The following is a 6612-nucleotide window of genomic DNA, read 5'->3' on the forward strand; positions in this document are numbered from 1 at the left end:
CGCGCCACTAAGGAGGTGGCGGCCAAGACCTTTCTCATTTAACACCACACCCGGGTTCCGATATGACGCGTCGCTAAGAGGGTTATGCCCCAACGAAATTCTATTGGGTTCCATATCGATAGGAGTGGATGGGTTTTTTTCGTTGGCTCGCCAAGCTTATCACAACCCTCCTCCTTTATCTGGGCTTGGGATCGTCTATTCCTAAAAGGATTAGACGGAGTTAATTGAAGAGATGTGTATATGCAAAAAAAAGTTAGAGAGAAATATTCTTTAGACGATTCGTAGAATTCCCTATTTTATATAAGTAAATTTCAATAGGTGAAAATCCAGAGTAAGGTGATGTACTAATTAATCCATATACACTCGAGTATTGGTACCTATAGAGATTGTATAATGAAACATGTGTAAACATGAGTCACGAATCATTAATATCTGCATTACCATTTCAAAACAAAACTGAATCGCCCAAAAAAGGCTATATGGTATCTCATTAAAAGAAGCAAATGCATACCGTCGGAGGCATTTACGTTGATACTCTTCAGCTTTTGTAGTAACAAAGATCAAAGCTACGATCTAACAGAAAGACCATACCCACTGGGTTAATTGGTAGTTCACCTTACTATTGGAAGTTAATTCTCGCAATTAGCTTGAACAATTTGGTTGAGATGATCATATATAATATCCGACTGACCTGGTCTATATTTATTTGCTCTTGCAAGCACATGGATACCATATTAATTTTCATTAGGTCATGTTCCTTCATGCCTAATTATAGACAAGCTGTGGGAATTGATCCAATATTCCTGAATAATAATCCTTTTAGATTCATGCGAAAGATTGAACATGAACGGAAAGCTATCTACATCTACACTACTTAAAAAGGACGAAGGTGTTCCCTATTCTGCCACCTAAACACTACGACAAAGTTTTGGTCGTTAACCTACGTCGTCCGCTTCGTCCCGTCATCCCGCACGGGTCCAACTGGGCCAAAGCCCAACTAACTCGAGTGGGACGGGAACCCTACGCACCCAAGACCCTCGCTCGGTCGCTCCTCGCTCCCTTCCATGTCTCCTCTCTTTCGAGTACCAGCCGCCACCGCCACCGATTGTTGCTGCCCGACTACCTTGCCCCTCTTCATCTTCCTCTCTCGCCGTCGCCGCTCGGTACTGTGGCCTACCTATACCGCCGCCGCGCACGCGGCTAACCCTAGCCGCATCGACCTTACCATTGACGCGCCCGCCTCCGATGCACTCCGCACACACAGCTACAGCCGACCACCGTCCGCCTCCTCCTCCTGCCGCCGACCACCCTCTGCCTCCTCCCGCTCCTGCGGAGCTCGAAGGACCTCCAATCGTCAGCGGGTCACCGGCCGCCTGGCTGAGCAGAGGAGGGGGCGAGTCGGCCATGTCGGAGGGACGGGCGTGGAGATGGGTGGAGAGACGGGCGTGGAGATGGCGAAGCAAGAAATTGCCAGCCGGCTCTGCCTCTTGAACTTGTCATCTCAGAATTGGGGGCGCCATCCGTGGATCTGTGAGGGTTCACGGTGTGCCCCGCGCCACGTCGTGCGAGGCCGGTGTTTCTTCAGCAGATAAACACTGCGGCACCTCAGGTCCTCCGCTGGTTCGCACTGTCTCCGTGGCTATTCTGTACTAGAGCGAGACATGGCACTTCTGGTTGGTGATCATCATCCTGGCGGTGTTACTTCCTCTCAACTTCTTTGCGGTAAACCTCCTCTGGATTTCTTTCTTCGATGATGTTAAATCGCCCACGAATTTGTTGTCATTCCTCATCCACAAGTATGTTGTCTTCTCATATATATAGCTCATTGATTGAATGACTGTATGTTACGTTTTTTGGTATGTCTTGGCCACTGGCAAGTCACCATGCCATCCTGGCATTGCTTGATGTACATGTGTTTCCAATAGAGATAATTACTTCTTCCTATTGTTCAATGTGGTTGCGGATGCACTAAAGCATAAATAATTGAGCTAACAAGTGCAACTTCTGATACTATATTACCATTCTGAAATTTTTTAAGGCTAACGGACTGAGTACTTTGTTCACACTTTCTGTAGGCAAAAATTGAGCTTGGAAGGAAACGAGTAGGTTCCCTACAAGCTTCTAAATATCGGCCAAGAGAAGCACCTCCAATGGATAACCAAGTTGTTGCTACTATCATAATTAGTACTGGTAAGAGACACCATGCAGAGAACATGAACTAAAGCCTGAAGGTGATGATTCCACCAAATTCATTTTTTATACCTTGTTTCATTTTTAAGTGTATAATCAGATGGATAGAATCCGTTGTAATCTCATCTTGCAACCCTTGTAAGCTTAATCGGTTGTATATAGAGATATGCATGATTTAATTTAGGCTTTCGGTTAAATTTTATGTTTAGGTAGTTTCAGATTTCTGTTTGCAACTATTGGAAGAAGTAAAATCTCTTCTTGTGACCTTTTTACTGAATAAGAATGTTTCTACATTATATATTCAAAACAGAGATGGTGCTCAAAGTACAAAGTGGCCACGTAGAAATAGGCTGTGATAACTTCTTTGTGTACAGACCGCTGGTTCAAAAGTGAGTTTTTAGAACAAGGCTTTATAATGTTAAGTCCAAATATCATTGAGTTTCTTGTAGCTTTTAGGAAACAGAGTTGGCAAGTAGAAAAGCAATTTGGCTTCTCTTTTTGATGTTCGGAAAACTTGTGATTTGTACTGCCCTATTTTCTTAACTAATTATGTTAAGAAACTTTTCAGTCCATGACTTAATTGTTTGTATTGTATTAGTGCAGAAAAATGAGAGCAGTTGTCTTTGTTCAGTGTGAGAGATTATTCTTGGCTAAGGATTTTCGTACTGTAGCAAGTCCGGCAAGTTGGCCGACCCGCAGGTTCCTGACATGGGACAGGAACCTCCACAGACTGCACATATAAACATTATTCTAATGTAAATACGTCTCATTATTGCAGCTGCATGCAAAAGCTTATCAAAGTCAGAGGTAAGCATCACCAAGTTAATGAACATGACGTACTGCTGCTTCTGGTTACATGAAGAACTACAACTGCATTTTCTGGATTTGCTATCACTTGGATGTATCTATGTATATAAAATTTCAGATTCATACTACAGTGTCAAAAATTCTAATCTTTAGTTCTTATGTATCCGGATTTTTTTATCACTTTGTGCTTTCAAATTTGGGTATCACCTACTATTTATGATTGCTACCGACTCACGTTTAAGAAATGCAGAGATCTAACTAGAGACCAATCATGATTTAATTTAGAGTTTTAAGAAGGCTTGGTTTTTTAGCAGATGGAATGATTATACCTTGATTATATGCCACAGTTCTGAGAATAGGTAAAGGCGATGTATACCACAATGCTTCATCATTTCAGTTGCTTTAGAGGGTTAAAACTAATCTACCGTGGTATATGTCAAATTTGCGAGAACAGATGTACTAATCTACCGTGGTATAGTGACATAAAAGGGAATAAAATAGGGCAATGTCTTGCGACATCACACGTGTACTGATGTTGTGTGATTTTATTAAGGGAAATTGCTAACATTAAGTATCGCAACTATTTTTTGCCAACTAAGGTCTATTAATCTAGATGAAATTCCTGTAGGGGTATGATCTCACCTGGACATTGTTCATCTTTAAAGTTGTGCCCTCCCTGGAGGAGTTATGCTTGACAAATGACAATATGTTCCTGTCTGAAGCTCGATCTCTTCTTTCTACTGTATGCAGCAAACTTTTATGTTACATTCTGTTAAAACTTCGGTATCATATAAAATATGGAAAATTAGTAGCTTGTGTTTGTTCACTCTGTCCTATGACATGCATGTGTGGAGTTACCTGTGTAAAATGGAAATGAATGAGGAGATCTCTTTTTTAAAATGGTGGACAGTGGAATCTTCTACATTTGTTTCACCTCATTGGCTTATTTTCTTAGGAATTCACGACGGATATGGAGAATGTGCTCTATCATCATATCCGAGCGTTTAAGAGTACCGTGGCAGCCCCAGAGCCGTTCTGGTATGTGGACCAAGAGGCACAGGTCTTCAGGGAAGAAACATACGGATACGGGTAGCAAAGCTTTGATGATACGTTTTAAGTCTTATTGTGTCCCTTAAAATCATGGAAATTATTATTTTTAGACTGAAATTATCTTGTATTATGTTGGCCAGGAGACTGAAATTGCCAAAGCTTTTGAAACTGAGGGTGTAGAATCTAAGTAAACCCTGGAGCAATCCCTTTTTATTTCTATACTTGCTAGACCTCTAATGTTTGTCCTCTTGGCGATTCTTATTTTTGGTCTACTACTAGACTAAAAATGCAAGTTCTGGTTGTTCTTATTGCAACAGGATAGTTTGTCTAGCCTAATTTTCTTGAACACAACCCCTCATTAGCATCCTTCTCAATAAAAATATATTTTTTCTGATACATAATTGAAGATTATTGTTTGTGCATGTTCCATGAAAATAAGTGAACATAAATTCTTTTGACTTACTATATGGGATACTTGTTCACGATAGGTCAAACGTAATATGCTCATACTAATTATTTGCCTCACATACTTTTTCTTACTACAGGTCATAGCAGAGCATCTTTCGGTAGAAGAGGTCACGTGGAGTTAATAAGCTTGATATAAGGTGGATGCAAATGGAGTCAAACGTGAGGAGATATACTATTATATTGAATTCTTGGTCTGTGATATATTTTCTGGTAGTTGTTGTTGTGCTTTCAATGAGCAAGTATGACCAGTTGCATCCTTGTATGGTTTTCTGTGAGAAAAATATACTTAAGGTCTCAATATATTGTATTTATCACTTACGATTTTTTTTCAGTTCTGCTTTGCGACAAGGAGTGTCAAGTAGCTGCCTCCGCCTCTCCCAAGTCCAAGCGAGTTCTATCCACGTAGCAGCACCGACAGCCGATCAGGTTTTTTCTTGTTCTTCCAGTCGTTAAGAAATTACATATGACTGTCGCGTTTCATTGAGCTATGGTGCTTGGGTATTGTTTGTCTTTATGAAGAGAAATAAGCGAAATTGTAATTTAGGTTGGGTATAGGGTCTATTGCTTGTGGGGATTATTAACATGATATATAAATTCAGAGCTTCAATACCAATCTTGACATACGATAAATACTACCTACGAAATCAGAGATTATTCAGCTTTCGCATCTTGACCTGTTGCATTCAATGTTGTGTAGGCAAAAAAAAAGTATTAGCACTACGCCTAGCACACGCTCCAATTTGCATTGAAAGAACTTCCAGTAATCAAGTTGTGTTCCCTGATGCTTTTTATTATGCGAACCTCACTCTTTACCAAAATTCACATTAACCATGTAGGGCGGCTGGCAACAGCGACTAGCGGGGAGTCCTTGCACGCAATCACCTATAGAAGGCCATGCAACGCGTTTCTCACTCGGAAATCAAAACAAAGAGAGAACGGGATCTTTTACTGTGATTTGGCATGTACTTCTCTACATTGGGTAAAATTATTGCACACTTTTTTCTTCGTCTGCTCTTATTAGGGTTGCCACTCAATTCAAGAATTAGATAACTGGAAGATTCGGTAGTTTTTGACCGACATGGAATAAGTATGCCAGATGTTTAGTTGTAGACCTACTATCTCAAATCTTCTCAAATATTACTGATTCTATTGATCTGGGATAGCTTTAAGATTATATGTTTGATACACAAGAGATACATGCCACTCGAATTTGGTATACTTCAGAACAACAAATATATGCCATTAGACTTTATTTAAATATATTTTCAGACACAATGCCTTAAACCTTTTTCTTCCACTTTGAAGCAATTCACTGCAAAGTGCGTCATTTTAACTAGAACACACAATCGTTTGTTGTTTAGTACTTGTGCTAAATCGCTTCCAATATGGTAATAAAAGAGCAAAAATAATTACATGCTAAATTACACTTAATATCAGGATCCGTATTTGGGTGTTGTTTTCATCACACGGCAATCAATTAGATGACATAATTGCACTCACACATTAGGGCAGTCAGTTAGATGACGTAATTGCACGGGGAGAAACTACATGTTTAAACAACGCTTGAGCATCGTTTCAAAAAAAAAAAAACATCGCTTGAGCTTCAGTGCCCTTTTTTTTATATTCAATAAATATCAACATGTAGCATGTGCCTTGCCCCGTCTTACAATTCTGCCCCTCCTTGACATTGTCTTCCTGTTGTTCTGCCGACTTCGCATGAACTTCTCCCACTTGTGCTTCACGCAATATCGGTGTTACGCATGTGCTCAACATTGTTGTCTCGCCATTCGGGGACCTCATCGAGCTTTGTTCGCTTGTGCTTCACACATGGTACATCGTTCGGCTAGGATGCGAGGAGCTAAGGAGAGAACTCCAGTGAACTAAGGCGATGATGCATGTGGTCATTGTAAAAGAGGAAAAGGAAATACTAACAAGATATGTTTGTATGTTATCTCATAGCAACTCCAAATTCATGGGTGAACAAAATATTAGTGCATAAGGGCCAGTGGCATGTTGAAGTAGGAGGATTACGAGAGTATGTAGTGGGGTTGTTGGAGTGTGTTGACTATTGAAGTAAAATGAGGATATGAAAAAACA

General features: G+C 40.4%; 1 long non-coding RNA gene across 1 annotated transcript; it reads left to right on the top strand.

Moving 5' to 3' along the window:
- The first annotated feature begins 4021 nt into the window (after nucleotides 1-4021).
- LOC124683616 lies at nucleotides 4022-5989 on the top strand. The gene is made up of 4 exons (XR_006996756.1): nucleotides 4022-4086; nucleotides 4593-4706; nucleotides 4848-4941; nucleotides 5352-5989. It is a non-coding gene; the product is annotated as an uncharacterized LOC124683616 (long non-coding RNA).
- The last annotated feature ends 623 nt before the right edge of the window (nucleotides 5990-6612 follow it).

This window comes from Lolium rigidum, chromosome 1 (genome assembly GCF_022539505.1).
Source record: "Lolium rigidum isolate FL_2022 chromosome 1, APGP_CSIRO_Lrig_0.1, whole genome shotgun sequence".
Classification (NCBI taxonomy): domain Eukaryota; kingdom Viridiplantae; phylum Streptophyta; class Magnoliopsida; order Poales; family Poaceae; genus Lolium; species Lolium rigidum.